The sequence below is a fragment of the Hemicordylus capensis genome, chromosome 4 (assembly GCF_027244095.1).
Source record: "Hemicordylus capensis ecotype Gifberg chromosome 4, rHemCap1.1.pri, whole genome shotgun sequence".
NCBI classification, from domain to species: domain Eukaryota; kingdom Metazoa; phylum Chordata; class Lepidosauria; order Squamata; family Cordylidae; genus Hemicordylus; species Hemicordylus capensis.
Genome location: NC_069660.1, coordinates 26,877,290 through 26,904,901, shown reverse-complemented (window position 1 = coordinate 26,904,901; position 27,612 = coordinate 26,877,290).

Sequence of the window (27,612 nt, the reverse complement as noted above, 5' to 3'; positions counted from 1 at the left end):
CTAGCTCAGGCTGGGCTGTGCTAGCCCGGGCTAGCCTGCTCATGTGAACAGCTTCAAATAGTCAAACATAGAATTGCAATTGCAAATGCAGTATCCTGGATTTCTTATGGGACCCAGCTAGCTCTAATATATTCCCTCCCAGAACAGTATGTATAATATCAACAGAGTCAGGGAAAAACCATTAAGACCAACTTGGGGGGCCTTCCTAGAGAATGAGTGAGAACAGGTGAATATCTTATAATGGCGTTTTTAAAAATGGCTGACATGCGGACTAAGAAAGTGCTTTTGCTCTAGTGCAAGATTATTGTGTAGCTGTGGAAAGTCACAGGGATGCTTGAAATGGTGCTCTTGCACGAGCACACCACTAGTTTGGAACACTTTTGTGTCACTGCTTGCTTAGTCTGGACGCCAGCCACCAGTACTTTTTAATGCTCTTTCTAACTGAAGGCTGAAAGTTACATACTGTAATGTGGGAGATCCAATCAGAGATCTGCCAATTTTTTCTCCCCACTTTTACTCTGTTTGGATTGGATCAATGTTGCTATGGGAGACATGCTTAATGCCCCACCCCCCACTGGTGCCATTTCCCTAATCCAAATCACCCCTCCACCTTTTAATAAACTTTTATTCATTTATTTCTATTATTTATATCTGGCCTTTCTTCAACAAATTGCACTCAAAGCTCTTAGACCCACCCAGCAGACAAACTCAGGTTTTCCTCAGGGAGCTGCAGCCATGATACACATGGTTGCAATGCAAACACATGCAAATGATTGTTGCACTGGTGAAGTCTTTCTTTTTAATTAATTAATTAATTAATTAATTAATTACATTTATATGCCGCTCTTTCACCAAATAGCCCAGAGCACTGTACATGGTTTATGTTTACCCTCACAGCAATCCTGTGAGGTAGGTTAGGCTGAGAAAGAAGTGACTGGTCCAGGATCATGCAGTGAGGTTCATGGCTGAATGGGGATTTGAACTCTGGTCTCTCCGGTCCTAGTCCAACACTCTAATCTAATACTTGAGCTACCTAAAATTTGACGTATATAAGTACCTAAGTGTACTTTTGGCATTTTAGGAGTAATTTAAAAATAATATGTGCACACCAAAAAAGTGTGCACCAAAAAAATCTTTTGATTGGACCTAAAAATATGTGAAATGGCCCTAATTGTTGTGATGAGCATAGAATAAAGAACTAGGGAGGAAAAGATGGATATTCTACATAGCTACTTTATATTGAGACAGACCATGGGTCCATCTAGCTCATTATTGTCTACACAGACTAGCAGCAGCTTCTCCAAGGTTGCAGGCAGGAATCTCTCTCAGCCCTATCTTGGAGATGCCAGGGAGGGAACTTGGAACCTTCTGCATGCAAGCAAGCAGGTGCTCTTCCCAGAGCGGCAATATCCCCTAAGGGGAATATCTTACAGTGCTCACATGTAGTCTCCCATTCAAATGCAACCCAGGTTGGACCCTGCTTAGCAAAGGGGACAAGTCATGCTTACTACCACAATACCAGATCTCCTCCCATAGACCACAGAATCCCTACCCTTTAGGTGCACTTCAGAAAAGAGGAAAAATCCATACTTGGTCAATGAGTATTTAACCGTTTTGAATGCGTGAAATCAGGGTGCCCTCAATGCATGGCTAGAGTGCCTCTGATCAGCCTTCATGTCCACAGGCTGTCTTCCTATCAGTGCTTCAGCACAGTGAAGTAACTGCTGCTGCTTTTCTTCTCTTGCTGAATGATGATGTATATCCAGGCTGCTGGGTGTGAGTCATGGGCTGCCGGCTGCTGTGGCAAAAATACAAAAGGGAGATAGGAACAAAGGAAGAACTGAGGAATTTTTTCTTTTATGGGTTGCATGAAGACCAGAGTGCACATAATAGGGGAGCTGCTGCTACATCTCCCTATAAAATGCTCCCAAATTGCATAAATACATAGGTTTACTTTTCAAGAAATTATTCATTGCTTTTCTGCCATGAAGTGTCAAAGTCCTGTAGACTTTCTAAAGTTTCAGTTTGCGAGCCAAAAGTAATATAAGCCGGTAAAACAAGCACAAGCAGTAGAAACATCCATTTCAATTTATATATTCCAATATGTATAGTCTGCCTTTCTCAAAGAAGAATCAAGTCACTTGCTCTAATTTAAAAACAAAAACAAATGAACAGACTGACATCCGAACTGGCATTGCACATGCCAAATAATGTTCCTTGTGCTCCACAAGGGAGGGACAATTTTCATGGATCCCCCTTTCCTTTGCAGCCCTCCATGCCTCCCAAAAATATGTCCTTGAGGGTTGTGGGATCCTCAGGGATATATTTTCAGGAAGCACAGAGAGTTGCACAAAATATGGATATGGATATGGCCATTATGGTCCAAATTTACAGGATGAAGATGGTCCAAATTTACAGGATGGTCTGGATATGGCCATTATGGTCCAAATTTACAGGATGAAGATTATGAAGAAATGCTAACCCTCTAAAAAGATGCCCTCTAAAAGGCCTTTGCATTTATATTCTGGTAAGCCTCCTGAGAGTTCGACCACACTGTGCCAACTATGGATGAAACTTTGCTCTGCAACATAATTAGGAACACAGGAAGCTGCTTTATACCAAGTCAGACCATTAGTCCATCTAGCTTAGTATTATCTACACTGACTAGCAGCAACTGTCCAAGGTTACAGGGAGAAGTCTCTCCCAGCCCTACCTGGGCATGCCAGGGAGTGAGTGAACCTGGGACCTTCTGCATGCAATCATGCAGAAGCTCTTCCACTGAGCATGCTCCACCCCTAAGAGGAATCTCTTATCAGGCCCATATGTAGATTCCCATCCAATTGCAAACCAAGGTGGGTCCTATCTAGCAAAAGGGACAATTCATGCCGCTACCAAAAGACCAGATCTCCTCCCCCACTGCTTTTTAAAAGACACGTGGGTATCATCTAAGTTATACCTGAAGAACTGGAGTTGAGGAACAAGATACCTGAACTGATAATTAAGCAGGGATTTGAATACAGGACTTTCAAATGAAGCTGCCTTATCAGATCAGTCAGACCTTACCCCATCCAGTCCAGTGATTTTTTTTTTTCATTTGAATTTTATTATGGTCAATGACCATCTGTATCCAGTCCAATGCAATTCACTGTCTAGTACTGGCAATGTCTCTCCAAGGTCTTAGGCAGAGATCTTTCTCAGACAAGCTGTCTAAGATTAAAGGATCTTATATGCCAGGGGCGAGAACTGGGACCTTTGGCATGCAAAGCATATGCTCTACCATTCAGCTATGGCCCTTAGCCCATTTTGTTCAAGCCAAACATGCTAGCTATAGGATCACCTACTCTCATCCCATTTCTATATGATAGAGTGCTACATACTGTGGTTCAAGGTTAATTACAGTCTATGACCAGCAAAACAAGGAAATAGAATAGAACATATAACACAGTTATAAAAACATAATACCACTTATATCACATACACATACTGTATATGATAGACATCTTTGGTTAATAAGAAGGGAACCTTTTAGAAGTAACATTCTTTGGTAAAACAATGGGTGCTTTCTGATGCTATGTGGGAGCTTGGTTGAATTTCATCATTCCTGGATTGCTTTTTCATCTGAACATGCCTCTGAAATTCAACTGAAGTCCAATTTGGCCCAATAAACTGAGCTTTGTAACCAAGGTTTGGCTTGTTTGTTTTTACTGCGCTTCAGTTCACCATTGCATTATAATGTGCTGCTGCGAGCTGCCATTAGTAGAAGCAGGCTGCCTGCTGCGGTGAGGAGAGCAAGCAATCCAAATTAATTTACCATCCCTGGTCTTGCTCTTTTGGCCGTGGTGGATTGCCCCTTCTTCTCACCGTGGTGGGCGAGGACAGAGACATTGGCAGGCAAGGATGGAGGACGCTTCCCCTTCTTTTCGCTACGAGCAAGTGGGTGAGTGAGGGGATGGGGAGTGCCTGCTTGATTCGTTACATGCCCGCCCACCTCCAATGGGAGGTGCCAGACAGTATGGGCAAAGGGGTTGCAGGGTGCCCACTTTGCCTAGGGTGCCCACAACCCTCAAGCTGGCCCTGGGCATTCACATGTTCTGCAATCTACATTAATGTTTTCTGTTTGTCCCTAGTTAGGGATGTGTGGAAATGTTCCTGAGAAATTCTGTTAGTATTATCTTTTTAGCTCACTTTCTTGAAGGAAGAAGGCTTATGAGATCACCATGTGTGAGAGTATATTTGTGTGTATCCTGCTAATAACTGTTGTGTTTACAGTCTGATACAAACCAAATTCACAGCAAACAGGAAGGGGTCCTAGGGGACCTCAATGGTGGGTGGTGTTTTGTTTTGTTTTTTGCCAATCCATTTCACTATTTCAAGAGACGACATCCCTTTGTAGCACATATGCTGATACAATCCAAATTCACAATGCATATGAGGGGCCTTAGGTTAGAGCCACCATGTTGAAATAAATAAAAAGTAGGCTCCATTAGTTTCACTTAGAATTACTTGTTTATCTTCCCTTGACATTCCTCCAAAGGTTTACTTGAGCAGGAATCTCAACATTCTCCTCAGAATTTCACCTTAAGTGAAATCTGGTGGTCATTCCAAGGAGAGACTTGTTCAGGGTGCCTTTCATTCCCTTCCCTTCATCCTTTTGTGGCCTATGGTCTCGGTCCCACTGTGTTAGCACATCCTGGACATGAGAGTTGACAGCTATTCACCCTAACCCACTTTCTCTTTTCCTTTTAGACTAGGAGAAAAAAAGATGAACATCTGTGTCAATGGAACCTTGACCTACATAGGTCTCACCCCAAAGGATTCAGGATAATATACGAGATTAAACAAGGCCAACAATGAGAGGATAGACTACTGTTGTTAGCTTCTTAGAAATACTTTGCTGAAATCTTTGCATTTTTTAGAACAGCACCGCAACATTTGATTGAAATATCTAGAAGTAGGCTTCTTGACTCAGGTCTGGAAAACAAATATTGGGGGAAAGATGCAATGACTGCTACTTATTTGCAGAAGATACTTCCAACTAAAACTGAAGAAATAACACCCTTTGAACTGTGTTCAAAAAAAGCATTGACACTTTTGAACTTTGGTGCTGGAGAAGACTTTTGAGGATACCATGGACAGCCAGAAAAACAAACAAATGGATCATAGAATAAATCAATCCAGAATTTTCACTCAAGGCACAAATGGCCAGGTTCGAACTATCATACTTTGGACATATTATGCGAAAATCAGCTCCCTCGAGAAGTCCCTAATGCTGGGAAAAGTTGAAGGACGACCAGCAGCAAGGTGGATGGACTTGATTACAACAGCAATGAATGCACCACTGAGAGACCTTAAAGGCCAAGTTGAAGACAGAGCATTCTGGAGAGAATCTCCAGGTTCATTCATCCTGGAGAGAATGTGGTTGCTAGGAGTCAACACCGACTTGATGGTACTCAATCAATCAATCAATCAATCAATCCACCTTATCCAAAACAGGCAGATCTAAGCCACTTCCTATGTTCCAACCTCCCACGACGAGTAATTCCATCTTGCTTGAATTCAGCCTCAGTTTGGTCTCCCTCATCCAGCCCTTTATCACCTCCAGGTAGGCATTTAGAGAAGTTAGGCCATTTCCTGATGAAGCTGATATGGAGAAATAGACTTGGGTGTCATCAGCATATTTATAACACCCTGCACCAAATCCTCTGATGATCTCTCTCAGCAGTTTCCTGTAGGTGTTAAAAGCATTGGAGATCGAATGGATCTTTGCAGGACCCCATACAATAGCTCTCATTTCGAAGAGCAACAGTTGGGCGGTACTACATGATGTTTTTGAACATATAGAATGGCTTTTAGTCCACTGATGCAGATGTTTGTGCCATGGGAAGTGCACCATGTTGCATATACGTACACCAAACACAATTCTGTATCTTTTCTTCTATGGATAGAGTACTGTAATTTTGCTGTGGGATATGGATTCAAAATCCCTGCTATTGCAGGAAAATTAAAGAAGAGTTCTTTGGGTTGCAACCTGGAAACCTTAAGACTAGCTCTAAGCCAAATGACACACCTGGTGAGACGTGTCTCTGGCATCCCCTCAATATGTTCAGCTTATGAAGACCTCGTTTTAAAATTGTATTTGTAGCCCTTTTCACAACTTTGATGCACCATCTGCATGCAGGATTTATCCCTGTCATATAAGATGATAAACTTGCACACATGGATATGTATTTATTCTTGTCATACATAAGCTAATAAAAACAAATTTGTTTTCCCCAGTCTTATACTTGATTTAAATTTTTAGGAATGACTTGAAATGCCCAGCACTCTCGAAGGGTGCCCCAGGCCATTAGTTTGGTCACCTGCCCCTAAATGTGGCCCTGTGCAGTCCTACCCCAAAGCCAAATAACAAAAGTCATTTGATATGTACATCAGTTTAAAACATGGCTTGCCAGTCTATTTTCAAGAAATAGAAGCTAGGGCCCCTCCTCAGAGAGGATAGAACCAGTTTCAAGGGCTGACATCCACAATAGCCTTCCGGTAGCACAAAAGGAAGATGCGCCAGTGCAAGGGAGTGTAGTGTAGTGGTTAGAGTGCTGGACTAGGACCGGGGAGACCCGAGTTCAAATCCCCATTCAGCCATGATACTTGCTGGGTGACTCTGGGCCAGTTGCTTTTCTCTCATTCTAACCTGCTTCACAGGGTTGTTGTGAAGAGAAACTTAACTATGTACACCGCTCTGGGCTCCTTGAAGGAAGAGCGGAAGAGAAATGAAATGAAATGAAATGGAATGAATGAATGAATGAATGAATAAATAAATAAAATAAACTTTCCCATTATTGCTCCGTCCGTGGAAGCTTGGGCATACAGCAGGTGGGGGCCAGGGGCGGAGCCACCATTGGACTAATGGGTTCAAAGAACCCGGGCCGGTGACCAATCAGGAGCCGCGAAAACCACCCCGACACGCCCCCGCGTCTGACATCAGAGGCAGGGGTGGTAGTTTAGCTCCCGAGCGGGGGGCCGCGCGGCCCCTTCGGGAACTAAACTAAGGCTGGTGCTGCATTTGCAGCACCAGCCAGGAGTGGCTCTTCCCTGCAAAGGCAGGGAAGAGTCGCTCCTGGCTGAGCGCTGCAAACACAGCGCCAGCCTAACTAGCTCCTGAAGGGGCCACATGGCCCCTTCAGGAGCTAAGACTGGTGCTGTGTTCGCAACACAGCCCAGGAGCGGCTCTCCCCTGCAGGGAAGAGCCGCTCCTGGGCTCTGCTGCGAAAGCAGCACCAGCCTTCTTCTAACTGCCGAAGGGGCCGCACGGCAGTTACAACTGCCCTTCGGCAGTTACAACTGAGTTGAGTCCTGAACGGAGCCTCAAGGCTCTGTTCGGGAGCCAGGCCATGCCCCCTGCATCTGACGTCAGACGCGGGGGCATGGCTATCCCCTGCGTCTGATGTCAGATGCAGGGGCGGGGCTATCGGGGCGCCCGCTGTGGCCGCACATGGGCCGCTGGTGAGGGCAAATTTTGACGATGCACTCTGGCTCTGAGAGTACCCAAAAATGTGTCCCTGGGGGTTGTGTGGACCTCAGGGACACATTTTTGTGTGATGGAGGACCTGGATCCTGAGCCAGTCATCTACATTCCCTCTCCCTGAGCTATGCTCGTGGTTGCATGGCCCCAGCTCAGGTAGGAAAGCTCTCCCACATGCTTTTGTGCTACTGGAAGGGTGGTCTGGATGTCAGCCATGGTTCTGTGGCTCCTGGGCTACCTAGTCCAGGGAACCACAAACCCTGATTTCCCTCTGATCTCTCCACCTCCAATTTGCTGAACAAAAGCATAAAAAAAAAAAAAATCAAGATTCTTACTTCTCCTTGGTTAAAAGAGGGAAGAGAGTCTCTCCCCACCCCCACCCTCTGTGTTTGAGTAAGTATTGATAGTTCTGACTGAAGCTATTCCTGAATATATTTCCCTCAATATTTTTCATAATATCAAATCATTTAAAATCACCAGAATTGCTTTCAATAGTGACCTGGAGATCCTGAAGGGCTGGCAGTGGCAGCCGTATTATAGTGATGTCCTTTGGACCGGACTTCTCATCCTCCACCATGGCAGGGGGAAAGTCCAACCAGGGACCCATCTATTGGCCTGTGCTGTGCCGCCACTGCTGCTGGGTGCCCCGCAGTAGCCCACCCGCTGATCTGAGGCAGCCTGCCTGATCTCCTGTTGCATGGTGGGAGGGGCACTGAGGACCGAGTGTGGCTGGGCCTGCACCACTTCCCTATGCCTCTGCAGTCACAGTGACGCACATGACCTGACACACATGAGGTGATGCATGGCATGCACATCACACGCAGCAGGAGGTGAGGTAGTGTGAGTAGAGGCTGCTGAGAGGGAGCTCTGAGTAAGCAGCACTAGCAGTAGCAGCTGTGCTCCACAGAGTTGGGGGGGGGAGAGGGACTTTCCACCGCTAGCCGAGCGGTGACTACAGGTGTGAGTGGAGAGGAAGAGTAGCATCAGGTAAGCAGTAGCACCAGGCAAGCTCCTGCACGCACCTCCCTTGCTTGCCACCCCTCCAGCCCGACCAACAAGAGAACCAGCACCTGACCGGTCCAGTCCAGAGAACAGCAACAGGTAACAGTGAGTAGGTGAGTGGAGGGGAGCAGTGCATTCAGCTAATTGAAGTGGCTGGATTGTCCGTGCAAAAATGTGGTATCTGTAGGTCAGTGGGAAGTATCTTGTTCAGAATTTCTCCTAAGAATAAAAATAAAAGTTTCAAGTGTTTCCTGAGCATGTTCTGGCGAATAAAATTGTGCTTTGCAGCTTATCTTGCAGTGGTGGCGGGACGGGGTGGTGTAAGGGGGCAAAAGGCCTTTGAGTCCAGGCTCCAAAAATTACCTGGGTGCACTTTTGCCCTAATATATATATATATTCATTCACAGCATGACACAAGCTCTTTTGCTTAAGGGTAACATAACATCCAGGTGTTAGGCCTCAACCTCACTTCAACTGTTGTTTATTGCCATTGCTTGAATTAATCCCTGCTGTCAGTGCTGTCCACAAGATGCTCTCCGGAAGAAAGATCTGCAGAGCATCACAAATGTCACATCCTGCTTTGATACCTTCGATCCTCCCCTCAGGCTCACCATAATGATGTTGCTCAATATGCTTGGGATGGGGGGGGGGAAGCTTTAGAAAGAATGCATGAATATGAGAAAAATTCTGTGATTCCCCTTTACTCTCTTTTTGTGGGGGAGTTAAATTTATTTTTGGACAAGGATCAATGTGGATCTGATAAGATTTTTCGAATATCCAGTTACCAACAGGATTTCCCAAGAGTCACTCATTCATTAGACATTTTCCTAGTGTTACAGGAAACAAATAGCTCCTTGGCTAGTGCGTTTTGCATCCAATTACATCACACCACACTGGCCTTGTCAAAGGTATGTAGTATTTCAAGGAGATACATTTAAGATAATCAAATTTCAACAGTGTCTGGGAGGTCCAAACTAGCCAAGTAATTTGTTTAACAGGAGAGCAGGCAAAGGGAGAAAAAAGCCTCATCAAGGCAAGATAGGCATAGAAAATGCATGTAATGTTGTGGGTGTATTCCAGCATAATTTTTGCTCCAGTGCAATTTTCTGTTATTTCTACTGAACTTAGATTCAAATTCCTGAATCTGTACTGGCAAGAAATCCAAAAGTGCTGTAGCACCTTAGAGACTGACTAGTTAATTCTGGCATGAGCTTTCGTTGGCTACAGTCAAACGTTCCCAGTGAATTAACATCTTTTTACATGTACTGACTCTATTTTAATAGGGCATGAGCTATATATGCAACAGAATCCTGAGGTGCTATAGTGGGGGGGGGGTGTGATGTTTTTTCATAATGCTTCCCTGGTTTAAAACTTCTGGCAAGTTAAACACACACACACACACACACATATTGGGGGAAAGGGTTGTAGCTCTTCCTGCTCCCTGCTATTCTGTTTTTTTGTTTTTTTTTAAACTTGCAGTGAGTTTTTAAAAATACATTTTGCAGGGAGAATGTAAAAATGTGCATCCTGCAGTGGTACAGTCTATTCTACCACTGCAATTATTATTATTATTGCTACACAGTCAGACAGGTGTTATTGACTGGTTTTTCTTATCCAGACATCGAGTTCTTCCCAAGGACCTGGGATGGCTGAATTTTATTATCAATGTTGTTGCTGTTGTTATACATATCGTCGCAGAAGATAGGCTGTTCCCAGTAAAGCTGCTTTTTGTAATTGGCTGGTGGTGATTTTTGTGGCCCCTATGGTGTTGAGGTGCTCTTCAAGGTCTTCTGGAACTGCACCCAGGGCACCAATTGCCACTGGGATTACTTTGGTCTTTTTCTGCCACAGCCTTTCAATTTCAATTTGTAGATCTTTGTATTTTGTGATTTTTTCTATTTCTTTTTCTTCTATTCTGCTATCCCCTGGTATTGCTATGTCGATTATTTTGACTTGTTTTTCTTTCTTCTCGACTACAGTTATATCTGGTGTATTGTGTGGCAGATGTTTGTCTGTTTGTAGTCGGAAGTCCCATAATATTTTTGCATCTTCATTTTCTTCAACTTTTTCAATTCAACTTTTTCAATGTTATGGTCCCACCAATTTTTGGCTACAGGTAGCTTGTATTTTTTGCAGATGTTCCAGTGTATCATCCCGGCTACCTTGTCATGCCTTTGTTTGTAGTCAGTCTGTGTGATCTTTTTACAACAGCTGATTAGGTGGTCCACTGTTTCATCTGCTTCTTTACAAAGGTGGCACTTGCTGTTTGTTGTGGATTTTTCTGCTTTTGCTCTTATTGTATTTGTTCTCAGTGCCTGTTCTTATGCAGCCAGTATTAAACCCTCTGTTTCTTTCTTCAAGTTGTCGTTCGTAAGCCATTGCCAGGTCTTGGTGATGTCTGATTTTCCACTAATATTGTGCAAGTATTGACCATGCAGGGGCTTCTTTTTCCATTTTTCTGCTCGGTTCTTAACTTGTTCTTTCTTGTAGGCCTGCTTTGTTTCATTGGTGTTGAATAGTTTCTCGTTATTGACCATTTGAAGTGCATCTTCTTCACTGTCCTTGATATATTCTTCAAGGCCTCTTTTCTCCTCCTCTACTGTTTGATGGACTTGCAGCATTCCTCTTCCACCTGAGCTGCGAGGGAGGTATAGCCTATCGACATCACTGCAGGGGTGCAGAGCATGATCGATGGTCATGATTTTCCTGGTCTTACGATCTAGTGTCTCTAGCTCTGCCTGGGTCCAGTCTATTATTCCTGCAGTGTATCTGATAACAGGTATAGCCCAGGTGTTTATGGCTTGTATGGTGTTCCCGCCACTGAGTTTGGACTTGAGGATTTTTCTAACTCTCTTGATATATTCACTTCCAATTTTTCTTTTAACTTCAGTGTGTGCAACGTTATCAGCCTGGAGAATGCCCAAGTATTTGTAATGTTCTTTTTCTTCCAGGTTCTTGATGTTGCTTCCATTGGGCAGTTCTATTCCTTCTGTTTTTGTTATTTTTCCTCTCTTCATTATTAATGCAGCACACTTGTCTAGTCCAAACTCCATTACTATATTGCTACTGAATATACGGACAGTGTTTAGCAGTGATTCGATTTCTGACTGGGACTTTCCATACAACTTCAGATCGTCTATGTACAGCAGATGGTTGATTTTACTGGATGTTTTAGATGTTTGGTATCCAAGGCCTGTTTTGTTTAGTATTTGTGAAAGTGGGGTCATGGCGATTACAAACAACAGAGGGGATAGTGAGTCCCCTTGGAAAATGCCTCTTCTAATGCAAACCTGTCCAAGTGTCTCGCCATTGATTGTTAACTGTGTACTCCACTTGCCCATTCCTTTTTAAAATAAATATCTGAATGTTTTTGCTGACACCAGTTGTTTCTAAGCATTTTAGTATCCGTGTGTGAGGCAATGAATCGAAGGCTTTCTTGTAGTCAATCCATGCAACACTTAGATTTGTTTTTCTTCTCTTGCCATTTTCTAAAATCATTTTGTCAATCAGCAGCTGGTCTTTTGTGCTTCTGGTGTTCGGGCAATTTCCTTTCTGTTCAACTGGAAGCTGCTTATTAGTTAATAAGTGTTGCATTACTTCATCTGCTATTATTCCAGTTAATAATTTGAACATGGTTGGCAGGCAGGCAGATTATCAGTCTATAATTACTTGGAACTGCACCTTTTGCTGGGTCCTTCATGATGAGACGAGTTTTCCCAGTTGTTAGCCATTGTTCAATATCACCTCCTTGCAAAATGTGATTGAACTGTTTTGATAGTTGTTTATGAAGGCTTGTTAGGTGTTTAAGCCAAAAGTCGTGCAGTTCATCGTTGCCTGGTGCAGTCTAATTTTTAATTTTCTTTGCTGTTTCACTTATTTATTCTGGTGTTATTGTTAGATCTTGCATTTGTTGGTTACATTTTTGACCTCTTTCACCCAGCCTGCTTTTTTATTATAATCTATTAGATTGTCCCATATTTTTCCCCAGAATTGCACTGTTTCTTCTTTATCTGGTGTTTCTAAGTTTCTTGACGTTTCTCCTTCTATGCTTTGGTAGAAACGTCTCTGATTCAACTGGAATTGGAGATTCTGCCTGTGTTGTGTAATTCTGGCTTCGTATCTGCTAATCTTCTTTGACACTGCTGTTATTTGCTGCTTTATTATTTCCAGGACTTATCTAATTTTCCTTGAATCTAGGTGGTATTTTTGGATCAGATACTGTTTGGTGTTTTCATTCTTCAGCTTCTTGTCTTTCATATCTTTCCATTTACTAGCATATGATCTAAGCCTGGAGATTTTATTTTCTAATCTAATCTTCCATTTAGGTGATGTACTACTTTCTTTTTTTACAGGTCCACTGATCTTATATCCGAGCTCTTGTGTTGTTATTGTTGCTGCACTGTACATTAGTTGGTTTGTTTCTTGCAAATTATTGGTTGTTATTTCTGCAAGTGCAGCATTTATATCTTTTAATGCCTGAGCAAGTTGTTTTTTTGGCAACTGTTTTTAGAGCTGGAAGTCGAACCCTGGTGGTTGTTTGGTTCATGTGCTCAGTTATTTTTTGCTTTAGTTCTTGTTGCTTTTCTGTTAAACAGCATTTGGGTTTTTGAGGTGAAGGCAAAAGGGAGGTTGCCTGGTTTTGATTTTGAAACAGTTCAGCAACAGTGGCATCCTCTATTTCCAATACCTCCTCCTCCTCCACTGCGCCTGAGCAACTTCTTCAGTTGGTGGTAATTCTTCTTCCATATCTTGAGCCTGTGTTGCTCTTTGCAGTTCTTCCAGCTCAACTCCTGTGAATACTTTATTTCTTATTATGAATTTTCTCTGCCCTGCTAGCCTTTGTTCTGTGATTTCTGTATCAAGGGCACGGGGTGTAGCAAGGTTGGAGTGGGCCCAGAGATAAGATTTTAAAATGGGCCCCCCCTCACTGAAGCTCAGCTCATGAAGTAAAGAAATCTTAAATGAGGCTGAATAGTGGTAACAAAAAGCATATCTATCTATCTATCTATCTATCTATCTATCTATCTATCTATCTATCTATCATCTCCTATGTACCACAATAGAACATCATCCTAAATTGTTTTTTTAAAGGTTCTGTAAACTGTGGACGATGCAATGGTACTAGATAAAGACATGCTGTTCTGGTAGCTCCAGGTCTTAATGCTCACGTCAATTTCGGAGGATGAACACAACTGAAGGAAGCCCGGGCGGGTGCATGGCTGGGGGAGTCAGTCATGTGACTTGCCTCTGGGGGGGGGGCCCAAGGCAGTGGGCCCCCAGACAACTGTCTCCCTTTGCTCTATTATAGTTACGCCCCTGCAAGGGGACACTCACAAGATCACTTAGCATATGTTTCCTCTTGACACCCCTTTACTATTCAAGTGCACCCATTATGGGCCAGTTTGGATTATACTGGCTACTTGCCCCAGCCACCATACAATGAGGGGCACGGATGTGGACTCCATTTCCTGGCATGCCATTCTGCATAATCTTGTGAGGGGTGGTTGGTTTGCCCCTTCACATGTGGTTTAAATACTTCTGCACTCGTTTATGATTATGCAAATCACAATCAGGGACATAACTAGGGGAGATGGGCCCACGTTGGCCTCTCTCCCTGGCGGCCTCTTGGACTGAGGAAGATAATGAAGAAAATAGGGAGGGGTGGAGCTAGGGGGAACAAAGGAACATAGGAAGCTGCCATATACTGAGTCAGACCATAGGTCCATCTAGCCTAGTATTGTCAACACAGACTGGCAGTGGCTTCTCCTGGGTTGCAGGCAGGAATCTCTCTCAGCCCTATCTTGGAGATGCCAGGGAGGGAACTTGGAACCTAGATGCTCTTCCCAGAGCGGCTCCATTCCCTAAGGGGAATATCTTACAGTGCTCACACATCAAGTCTCCCTTTCATTTGTAACCAAGGTGGACCCTGCTTAGCTAAGGGGACAGGTCATGCTTGCTACCACAAGACCAGCTCTCCTCTTCTTTGAACTCATCCACTCAATTACAGCTACACCCCTGATCATAATCACAAACTGCACCCCCTTGTGTTTCTAAAAAGTGGAACACTGACCTGGGACATGGAGAAGGATGTGTGCACTCACACTCTACATTGTGTGGTGGGTGGGGCCGGCAGACTGTATTGTCTGAACAAACCCACTGTGAAAGTTGGATACGGAGTGGATATTTTTTTTGCCTCTTAGTCTTTCAATGCATGTATACAAGTGCTGTTCTTGGCCTGCTCAAGTGTTTACACGTATGGTGTTAGGAGTTGGTAGTTATTCCAGATTCATTCAAGTAGGGGTGTGCACGGAAACGTCTGGCCTGGTTCGGTCCAAGGCAGGATTGGCCTCTAGCAGAACCCGGCCAGTTTGGTCTGTCCCCCATTGAACCCCCCCCCTCCGGGTCCGGTCCGACATGGCCGCACGTTTAAAAAAATTTTTTTTTTTAAAGAAAAATAACTACCTGTAGCCCCTTCGGGGAGGGGGGGCTTGCTGTAGTCATGTGGGGTGTGTGTCCGCGAGGGTTCCCCCTCCCCCCACCGGCCTCCCTCCCTCATCACCGCCACGGCTGAGTAAATGTAGTCTTTTTGACCCTTTTGGGCTTCCGTAAAGACAAACGGCAGCCATTTTGGCTGCCACTGCGCATGCACAAATGCCCTCTACGAGGCCAAAAAGGGCCAAAAAGGGCTGAAAGGGCCAAAGACTACATTTACCCGGCTGCGACAGTGATGAGGGAGGCTGGCGGAGGGAAGGGGAACCCTCGCGGACCCCCCTGCAGCTCCAGCAAGCCCCCCGAAAGGGCTACAGGTAGTTATTTTTCATTTAATTTTTTTTTTTTAAATCACGGACCTGTCGGACCGAACTGGTGGTTCAGTTCCGGTCCAGACAGAACTGGGGGTGGGTGGGTTTCGGTTCGATCATGAACCCATGAACCCCCGGACTGAACCATCGGACCGCCGGACCGGTTCTGCACATTGCTACATTCAAGAGGAGTACAAGGGTATCAGGCTGCAGCCAAAATCAGAGATGAGAGTGCTGGGGACAAAAAGGCAGGTCCATGGCCAGGACAGGCAGACAGTTGTATTTCAAAACATAACAGCAGGCAGACAGAGTAGCCACACAGGGCAACTCTGTGTGGCTACTCATAGAGACATGTTACTCAGGCTGAAAAACCAAGTGTGAAGCAACAGTTGTATCAGGCCAACCAGGCCTCAGATAATTTGGTCTGGTTCAGATGATGATATGGCCATTATCTGTGTAGCAATGCACCATAGCAAAGGTAAGGCCAGCAACTACCTCTGCCTGAAATCTGCCCCAGCAGTGTTGGGTGAAAGGTACATTGGGCTAGCTGCTGAGAACCTTGCTTTGAGTCACATCTCCCATAGCTTTGCAAAGAGGTATTAGGCCTGTTCACACAATCATCAACATCAGGGCAGGAAGCATTCTACCCTGGGGTTGTATCCTAAAAAGGTAAAGTGTGCCATTGAGTCAGTGTTGACTCCTGGTGCCCACAGAGCCCGGTGGTTGTCTTTCGTAGAATACAGGAGGGGTTTACCATTGCCTCCTCCTGTGCAGTATGAGATGATGCATTTTAGCATCTTCCTATATCACTGCTGCCCGATATAGTCTGGGAAACATACCAGTGGGGATCTGAACCAGCAACTTCTGGCTTGCTAATCAAGTCATTTCCCCGCTGCACCATTAGGTGGCTTGCTGTTGCATCCTATCCAGGTATTATTTGTATCCTATCCAGTTATTATTTGCAGTTTGTTTGTTTGGACATTTGTCCCAAGGGCGATCCTGTATTGAGTGTGGGGGAGGAGTCAGAAAGGAAAAGGGAGGGAAAGGAGAAGGAGAAAGTGGAGTTGTTGCTCAATAAACCTTTAGTTAAATCCACATAAGATTTCCTTGTGGGTATGAGGGAAGCTGGCAGCTGCTATAAAAGATTTGACAATGAGATTTTGAACTGGCTAAGCATGTGAGCCTGCAAAGCTTGTGCATGTTCCTGCAACCTCGTTGCATTGTATCAATGGGCTTATGTTCCTGACTGCTTTCTACTATCTGCCGCTGATTGTTTCTCCAGCTTCCTGACCTGCACAACCCCTGAAGGTACTTTTTTCTTATCAATCCTGGACTCTGTTGTTCACTGGGTGCCCCATACAGCATGGCTCAGATCCCACCACCACCTTTTTCCTTTTCCACCCCAAGACCGCCTGCTTTCCCCTGGAAACAATGGAGGTCCTATTTCTGCAATTAGCTCCTCACCATACAGAGCCCTGATTTCACTCCAGCAAGGCTATATTGCTTCACTGCCTGGGCCTTGAAGGCCAGAGAATATGTCATCATTTGCCCTTTCCTCCCAACTTGGAAGGGGATGCCAAGAAGCTGTTCTTTAAGCCTTAGATGATCATTTCAACCCTTCTGTGAATGTGATTGCTGAACGTTACAAGTTCTAGTCTAGATCTCAACTGCCTGGTGAATTTATCAATCAGTATATCACAGCACTGTGTGCTTTAAATGTAACCTGTGAGTTTGCCATCTTTACCGATGAAATGACCAGGGATCACATATTCTGAAAACAGCTCCAAACTGCATGAAAAACTGCTATTGGAGCGGAAACGTATCTTGGATAAAGTTATAGAGATGGCTAGAAGGGTAGAAAATGCTCTTCAATGTGTCAAATTGCTCTCTTTGGAACCCTAAAACCCACCTTCTGAAATCCAGGCTTTTCAGTCTAAATCCTTCCATAATCAATCTTCGCATAGGTCACTTGCAACAGGTGTAAAAAAGGGGACACTTTGCTAAGGTTTGCAAGTCTGCTCTCCACTCCATTACTGATTCAACATATGATGATGAGGCAGCTGAACTACTTCCTAACTGTTTTAAACATGACAGAGACAGAGACCGCTTCTCCACATTGTCAAGTTAAATGTAATGGCCATGAAGTGTGGATGCTGGCTGATTCTGGTTCTCCATACAATATCATTTCCCTTCTACTTTACAAGAAACTCCTCACTACACCAGCTCTGCACTTGCAGCCTTCAGACATCCACCCATGGGGATATGGAGGTTCCCCTATTGCCATAAATGGATACTTCACTACTCTCCTGGAATACAAAGGACATATTACAGAAGGGAAAGTGTATGTGTCACAAAAAGGAGTCTCAATATTGGGATGGAAACCTACGGATAGTGTTAGTCCCAAATAGCATGGAACCTGTATTACAGATGATGGAGCATCCATATGCTGATATGACCTGATTTCTTGGGCTTTTTGCTGATATTCTTGGAACTGCCATACATTTCAAACATAACATTCAGATGAAGGCAAATGCTATACCTGCACAACACAAAGGAATGTACTCATACCAACCATGTAGAGAGGAGCTCTTAAGATTTCAGCATGCTGACATAATAGAACCTGTTGATTCATCAGAATGGATCTCTCCCATTATTCTTGTGTGGAAATCAAACGGTACACAAATGTGAGTACATTTAAGAGATGTGAACTCCAACATGGTAGTGGATTGTCATCCATTACCCAATATCAATGAAATGCTGCTTAGTCTGAAAGAGGCTTCAATGTTTAGAACTTTGGACTTGTCTTTGTCCTATCATCCATTTCCTCTGCTCAAGAGCTCTCACAAAAACACAGCCTTCATTACTCCAGAGAGTCTTCTTCAAAAGACTGCCCTTTGGATTAGCTTCTGCTGCTTTGATATTTCAATGAATGATGCATGCAATTTTGGGGGCTACGAATGGCATAACTTGCTTTCAGGATGATATTATAGTGTATGGCAAAACCATTGAGGAGCATGATGCTAAACTGACAGAAGGCTTAAGAAAACTCCAACAACATGGACTTACTATCTTATGCTGATAAATGTCAGTTTCGCACACACTCAGTATCTGGGATACACAATGTCCCAAATATTGGGGAGGGAGCAAGTGAGAGAGCAAGTGGCGGGGAGGGGCAAGTGAGTGAGTGAGCAGGGAGTGAGCCCACTACTGGCAGCAGGGCCGGATTAAGGGCAACTGATGCCCTAAGCACAGCCCAACAATGGTGCCCCCCCTCGGCCCCCACCATTGCTTAACTGACAGGACATTAAGACTCAAGTAAATTATTTACTTATACCTTAATATTTATTTAAATTTTAAAGTTTTCTTCTAGTTTTTTAAGGTAAACCAAAACAGTTCCACTGTCTATAATTTCTTATAAATAGCCGCAACAGAACGAACGACTGAGAAAAAATATTTCATCTTCAAGGTCAGACATCATAACACACGACCATCTTTTGCGTGAAGTTTTATCAATATGTTGTACTGCTCTTTACAGTAATCTTTTGCAAATCAATGACTTTTTACTTCAGATACATAGTTTAGTAGTTTCTTGAAACTTTAGTAGCTCACTGAGCCAAAGAAAACATTTTTTTTTTAGCAACGCAGAGTAAAGTCGAACACGGCAGATAAAAACAATTACAAAAAATTGACTAAAGTTGAGTGTGGCAGTGAAATGCAAGGTGGCAAAAGAAATGCAAGGTGACAATAAGGGAGGAGAAAAGAGAGTTTGAGGAACATTTAGCCAAAAGTATCAAGGGGAATAATAAAAACTTCTTTAAATACATCAGAAGCAGGAAACCTGCCAGGGAGGTTGTAGGACCATTAGACAATGAGGGAGTGAAAGGGATTATTATGGATGATATGGAGGCTGCAGAGAACCTCAATGAGTTCTTTGTGTCCATCTTCATGGCAGAGGATACAGAGCATATACCTGCTCCTGAAGTAGACTTTTGGGAGATGGAGGCTAAAGAACTGAGTCAGATAGAAGTGACAAGATATGATCTAAACTGTCTGGAAAAACTGAAAACTAACAAATCTCCAGGGCCGGATGGCATCCATCCAAGAGTCCTCAAAGAACTCAAATGTGAAATTGCCGACCTCCTTGCTAAAATATATAACTTATCCTTGCAATTAGGCTCTGTACCGGAGGACTGGAAAGTAGCAAATGTAACACCAATTTTCAAAAAGGGATGCAGGGGCAATCTGGGGAATTACAGGCCGGTTAGCTTAACGTCCGTTCCAGGCAAATTGATGGAAAGCATCCTCAAGGATAAAATTGTAAATCACATAGAAGAACAGGCCCTGCTGGGAGTGAGCCAGCATGGCTTCCGCAAAGGTAAATCTTGCCTCACCAACCTTTTGGACTTCTTTGAGAGTGTCGACGAGTGTGTGGATCAAGGTGATCCAGTTGACATAGTCTACCTGGACTTCCAAAAAGCTTTCAACAAAGTTCCTCATCAAAGACTCCTGAGGAAACTTAGCAGTCATGGGATAAAGGGACAAGTCCATGTATGGACTGCAAACTGGTTGAAAGACAGGAAACAGGGTAGGGATAAATGGCGAGTTTTCACAATGGAAGTAAGTAAGAAGTGGGGTCCCCCAGGGAACTATACTGGGACCGGTACTTTTTGATTTATTCATAAATGATCTAGAAGTAGGGGTAAGCAGCGAGGTGGCCAGATTTGCAGATGATACCAAACTCTTTTGGGTACTGAAATCCAAAATGGATTGTGAGGAGCTCCAAAAGGATCTATCCAAACTGGGTGAGTGGGTGACAAAATGGCATATGTGCTTCAGTGTTGGCAAGTGTAAAGTGATGCACATTGGGACAAAAAAACCCAATTTCAAGTATACGCTGTTGGTGACTGACCCGGAGAGTGATCTTGGGGTTGTGGTAGACAGCTCGTTGAAAGTGTCAACTCAATGTACAGCAGCTGTGAAAAAGGCCAATTCCATGCTAGCGATCATTAGGAAGGGGACTGAAAATAAAACTGCTAATATTATAATTATAACAAAATGATGGTGCGGCCACACCTGGAGCGCTGTGTACAATTCTGGTCACCACATCTAAAAAAGGACGTTGTGGAACTGGAAAAGGTGCAGAAGAGGGCAACCAAGATGATCAGGGGCCTAGAGCACCTTTCTTATGAGGCAAGGCTACAACACTTGGGGCTATTTAGTTAGAAAAAAGGCGACTGCGGAGAGACATGATAGAGGTCTATAAAATCATGCATGGTGTGGAGAAAGTGGCTAGAGAGAAATTCTTCTCCCTCTCACATAGCACTAGAACCAGGGGTCATCCCATGAAACTGATTGCCAGGAAATCTAGGACCAACAAAAGGAAGTACTTTTTCACACAACCCATAATCAACTTGTGGAATTCTCTGCCATGAGATGTGGTGACAGCCAACAACCTGGCTGGCTTTAAGAGGGGTTTGGATAACTTTATGGTGGAGAGGTCTATCATTGGCTACTAGCTGGAGGAGTGTAGACCACCTCTAGCCTCAAAGGCAGGATGCCTCTGAGTTCCAGTTGCAGGGGCGTAGCAGCAGTAGCGAGGGCATGCCGTCAACTCCTGCCTGTGGCTCCCAGTGGCATCTGGCAGGCTGCAGTGTGAAACAGGATGCTGGACTAGATGGGCCTTGGACCTAGTCGAGCAGGGGTGTTCTTATGTTCTTATGTTCAGTGAATGAGTTAAAGGCATGATAGCTAGGGAGCAAACTCTGTGGTGCCCCCCTTCCCTTGATGCCCTAAGCACGTGCTTGTTTTGCCTTATGGTTAATCCAGGGCTGACTGGCAGGGAGGGGCAAGTGAGCAAGCGAGCGGCGGAAAGGAGAGAGTGAGTGAGCGAGCAGCGGGGAGCGGGTGAGTGAGAGTGAGTGGCTGACACTGAACAATAAAGCAGAGGCTGTGGCGGGGGGCAAGGAGAGCAACAAATTCCTAGTGCACAGATGATCTGTGCGGGTACAGCTAATAATAATAATAATAAGAAGAAGAAGAAGAAGAAGTTATCATTGTTATTGTTATTATGAAGAACATTTAGATACTGTTTTTCAACAAAAAGTTCTTAAAGCAGTTCAGGCAGAAAAAGGGATATGATGAAACGAAAATGAAACTAAATCCAAAAGATTCTTTTCACTCATACAAGAGGTTTGCTTTTATTCATTTCCTTTAAACATTCTTACCCCACCCTTCTGTCCCACAACGGAGACCCTCAGGCCAGCTAACACTGCAATATAGCTCCTCAAAATACAACAATATAACAACAACAACAAAAAATAAAGACAAGCAAGCAGCGAGTAAGAGCAAGGAAAGCACATTATTTACAATTTCAAATCAAGAACAGAAGCAAAGAGAAACCAGCAACAATATAATGTGGGTCCCAGACCACAGAGCGCGAGGTCTAATCTAGTGGATCATCCATGTGGATTTCCACTGTGGTGTAGTGGTTAGAGTTTGGCCTAAGATTGGGGAGAACCATGACCACACTCATGGCTCAAACCCACACTCAGCTGTGAAGCTCACTGGGAGACTTTGACCCAGTCACTGAGCCCTTTCTCACGATTGAGTGGCAGAGCTTCAGGGCGAGTGGCGGGGAAGGCAGCCGAAGCTCACCTTCAATGCAGATCGGCAACGTGGAGTTGCTAGGTGCATGAATCACACGCCCAGATGTTCCATGGCTGCCATTGGGTCAGGATGCATTGTCCCCGCCCCCAGAAATCCCACAGTGCACCACACGAGTGTGTGGTGCATTGCGGGGATTCCCCTAGCGATGGGCGAGCACCAATCAGTGTTTCAGTGCTGGCTGAAAGCAGACAGCACTGACACATGGTCAATTGAATGGGGTTAAGTGAGTGCTTGCTCCCTTAACTTTGTTTTAGAGCCCAGTTTCTTAGACAAGTTTGCCACCGAGGCACTGCCGTGAGCCGATTGGCTCCCATCAGTTCCCTCCAGCAGCCAAGCCCAGGCTTAGCTGCCCTAGCCTGGTCTTGGCTGCTTGTGAGAACAGCCTCACTGTCTGTTAGCTTAGCCTGCCTCACAGGGTTGTTGTGAAGATGGAGTGAGAAGACTACTCATCGTCCTGAGGAAAGGTGGGGGGAAAAAACAAATGGCCATTGAGTTCCTCAGCTAACATCAATTGTAACTGCCTGTTGCATTCTGACTGAGTGTGAGGGAGGCACATACTGGCTAATATCTGTGATATCACTGGTTTTGACTGACAGTTCTCCCACCCATATTGCGTCATTTTGGCAGTATGATTTAAAAATAAAATAAAAATAAAATATTATTCCCGGTAGAGCACTCCATATGAGTATTCTCACTGAAGAGGCTCAGTATAGTGACTCTTTAATGGGAATACACATGCAACTTCTTAAAATGTGGATTTTAAAAATTCAGCACCAGCAGAGGCAGTTCCCTTCTCCCTTGCATTACCTTGCTATTTAATTATGTTTTATCTTCTCTACTCTCTCTTCTCTTGCAATATAGGCTACGTGCTTATAACATTTGCACTTTTCTAGGCTTTGCGCTTATATCTTTTGCACTGTACATTTCCCATTTTAGAAAGAAGAAAGACATAGCAATCCTCTGATGGTATGACTATTCCTTTTTGCAGCAAGACTAACTCTTGCCTAGCCATAATTTAAGGAAAAAGCTACTTGGGTGCTACTCTAAATCACTACTTTTCTGCTCAATGTTCTTTTCAGGTTTTTCTTATCTAGAAAGGCCCTAAAATAACAATTGATGTTATTTGCATAAGGTGTGATTAAATCAATTTTTAGAACTCATGTGGCTATGCAATTAGCATGTCAGCAGCTCCAGATTTTAAGATTTGCCTCTTTCCTTTCAAGTGACCAAAATCACTCTAATAAGCTGTATTGTGCTGATTCTAACCTAAGCAGGGTTAATGTTTCTAGAAAATTATAGTCAGAGGTAAATAGGGATTTCAGATTACATTTCTTAAAAAAAAACAAAAAAAACTTAAGCTGGCAAATCACAACACAGAACTGAAGCCCAAGATGGGAAATGAACAGGTTGTAAATAACACTGGAATTAAAACCTCAGTTGATTCAGTCTCACAGTTAATCTATTATATTCTCTGAGTGGAATTTGCTTTGTTTGAAAAAGGATTATATGAAATCATAACGAAAGCTTCATTAACTTGGAGTGATTCATTTTTTAAACCAGATGTTTATTTGCAGCTGATAAAGCATGAAAACTGCATTCCTCACCATTTGTTTTGTAGCCCTGTGTTGAGCAAGGATGACGAATATTAAAGGTACACAATTTCTCTCATTTGCTGATGTGCTAGTGATTGATCCACTTATCTGATCTGCTGGAAATCTGAGCACCAGAGAGACAGACAGAAGGAAATGGAGAAAGAGTGAGAGCCAAAGGGGCCCTTGATATTCTGTTCCAAAGAAACATTGGGGTGATTCATACATTGTTCTGGTGGCCTGGTGATGTATAGCAACTGCATGGGTGGTGCTATATGTCTCAATATATGTCTCAATATACAATGCTTCAATCCAACTAGAGACTTTCCTTCCTTCCTGCCTTCCTGTTTTCATATAACACACTACAAAATGCACACAATCCAGCTTCTAGAGTCCATCTTTCCTTTCAATTTTAACAAAATACAGTAAAAAATACACATAACATGACAAATCAGACATAAAACATTATTAAGATGCACCTATTATAGATATGGATTCATTATACACACACAATTAAACAAATGCTATCACCATTTCTTTATTATTAACAATTACATTTAGCAAATCAATGCATCAGTTCAAGTATTTTTACATTAAATCGATTATGCTTGTTCCCGTAGTAAAAGGAGTGATTAATCTCTGCTAAGTTTCCAAGTATTTCTTTCTTTTCTCTCAATTGCTCTTTAGGTATTTTTAAGAAAGCAGGAAGAATATTTATGTATGTATGTATGTATGTATTTATTTATTTATTTAACCTAGCTTTTCCTTCTGAGGAAGCTCAACATGACTTATAAAATATATAATTAAAAAAATATCAAAACAGAATCAAACAAGAACAAAATGACAACAATAAATCACAGTAGTTGACATGATGAGGAACATTATTCAGAGTAGTTCCATTGAAATTAAAAGGACAGTTAGTCCTCATTCAGCTGTCCCTCTTCACCCAAGTTTAGGGATGTGCGCAGACTGATGTTGGTGGTCTGGTCCAAATTCAGACCAGTCCATGGATCTGCAAACTAGTTTGGCACATTTGGTGGCTCAGCTCGAACCGGTTCAGTGGTTTGAGAGCTGGTGAGGGCGGCTACGGGGGGGGGGGCAGTGAGAGGCACCTTTAAAAGTAAATTATCAGGTCCTTACCATGATGCTGCCACTCCAGGCAGCTTCCAGGTGGGGTGGCGCTTCTTGCAGCAGCCTGCGTGGCTCCGGCAGTCACCTAGCCTCCATGCATGCACGGAGGCCAAGTGAGTGCCGGAGTTATGCCACCATGCAGGCTGCTGAGGGGAGTGCCACCACATCTGGAAGTTGTCTGGAGTGGCGGCACCACACTGGCCCTCAAACTGGTTTGAGCTGAGCTGCCAAATGTGCTGAATTGGTTCATGGAGTTGTGGACCGGTCTGAATTAGGACTGGACTGGAAACATCAGCCCATGCACACCCTACTCAAGATATGGTGGTGCCTGAGGTGAGGCACCTAATGCTGCCTTCCACCAACATTACTCCCTTAAAAAACTGACCCTTCCAAACCTTGAAAGAGGTGGGGAGGTTGCCAGTAGCCTCCTCTTCTCTCCTCCTGTTTCTTGCAGGTGTTGCAAGGAGTGTGAAGAGAGGCACAAGGGTCAAAGAGCTGTTGTGATGGTTGTGATGGAGGCATCTTGCTGCCATGCTGGCCCTAACAACCTGCCTCCTGAGGCAACTGCCTCACCTTGCCTCACAAAAGGGCTGCCACTGCCCTCTTCTGTTCCTGAAAGCTGATGGGTAATTGTTTGATTGTTTGATGAAGATACATGTACATACACATTTGGATTGGAGGCTCAAGTGTTTGTATTAAAGTCCATCCATGTAGTTAAGAGCAGTCATAATTTTAATCATGCACTATTTAAGAGGGTGGGGGACATATGTCAGCTAAAGGAAGTTCTTTACATCTGTCAGCTAAAGGAAAGGACATCTGTCAGCTAAAAGTTATGAGCCACAAAAGACATTAATGGGTCACAAGTTGGCCTACCTTGCTTTAGAGTATACATTTCAGAATTTGATAGATTCAGTCCCATAGGAAGTCCTCTGATGCAAACCCCATTGGAATGAATGGGAAGAGCACATGTGCCTTTAAATGATCACCAAAATAGAGAAACATCAAAGCCATTCTGAACTGAACTTCTTGTAAATAGATTAATCATTTCCAGAAACAGAAAATACCAGGGAGATAATCTTGTTTGACTCCAGATCAACTTTCTGTAAAGAAGGCTAGTGGGATGTCAGATGGAAAGATAAAATTATGCCTTCTACAATTTGAGCCTAAGGGGGAATTACCTGGTAGAGGACATTTGCAGCATTAAGTCTGAGGATGTGCTTCAGCCTCTTAGAAACTGAGCTGAGGAGGGTGGTTCTTAAATCCTCAAAGTATGTAGAAAAGTGATGATTGTGAATAAATTGTTTAGATCCAGGCAATAAACAGGCTAAGCAGCATCGACCTGTCTGTTGCTTCTGACTTGTGATTTGCCTGGCCATCACCTGAGGATACTACTCCCAAACAATATATATTTTCATGCACACGAGACATTGGATCCCTCTGATCATGACTCAACATCTTCCTCTCACTGAGGGCCAAACATGGGTATAGCTCTCCTGAAATGCAGGCTACAGACTGGAAGTGTACTGCTGTACTTGTGTTCAACATAATGTGTGAATGATTGTATACCTGTGCACACTGTACACACGTGTTGAACATTACATAGGAATAGGGCTAGATTCCTGTATAGAATATGCAGGAGTAACACAAAACACGTTCAGAGCTCATCATCAGCACTGCTTAATGAACCCAGAGCTTGATGCTGAGTCATGCAGCCTTTCCTATACAACTGTACTGGGAGTCTCATTGAATTCAAATGGTTTCAACTTATTCAACTTACTCAACTTATTCCCAAGCCAGTTTGCATAGGACTGGAGCCTAGGAGGCTGTTCTCATGAGCAGCCAAGATTGGGCTAGGGCAGCTAAGCCCGGGCTTGGTGGCCCTTGAGAACTGCTGGGAGCTGTGTGGCTTCCAGAGGCGCCTCAGAAGAAAACCTGCCTGTGGAGCCTGCTAGTTAGCCAAGGTCAAGCTAAGCCCAGACTTATCTATCTATCTATCTATCTATCTATCTATCTATCTATCTATCTATCTATTTTTGGATTTCTATACCACCTTGCCTTAAAATAATCTCAAGGCGGTTTACAAAACATTCAACAATATAAAACCATAAAAAACACACAGTAAGAATTAAAAAGAAATATAAAAATGCAAATCTAATTAAAAGTTTAAAAACCATGTACAAGATAAACCATATGATACAAAGCAGCAGCAAACAAAACACTCATTTTTGTTGGGTAAAAAGCCAAGTTTTTACTTGCTTTCGAAAAACTGTGATGGAGACTGGGGAGCGGAGGCTCACCGGGAGAGCATTCCAAAGGAATGGAGAGCAATGACTGAGAAGGCCCTGTCCTGCATACACGACGGATGAACCTCTTTCATTGTCGGCACATGGAGCAGGGCCCCCTCTGATGACCTTGTCAAGTAGGCAGAAATCCTTTGGAGCAGGCAGTCTCTCAGGTATCCAGGGCCCAAACTGTTTAAGGCTTTAAAGGTCAAAACCAGCACCTTGAATTGGACCTGGAAACAGATTGGCAGCCAATGCAGCTCTTTCAAAATGGGGGTAATATGGTCCCAGTGGGCAGATCTGGATAACATCCTAGCTGCTGCAGTTTGCACTAGCTGCAGTTTCCGAATATTCTTCAAGGGCAGTCCCACATAGAGCATGTTACAGTAATCCAGCCGTGATGTGACTAAGGCATGGGTAACTAGAAGAAGGCCAGATCTGCCTTCTTGAGAAAGGGACACAGCTGGTGCACTAGCCAAAGCTGTGCAAAGGCACCCATGGCCATTGCCTCTATCTTAGCTTCCAAAAGCAGAGCCAGGTCCAGCAGTACCCCCCAGATGCACACTTACATTTTCAAGGGGAGTGCAACCCCATCCAGAACTGGTAGAATCTCCTCATCCTGA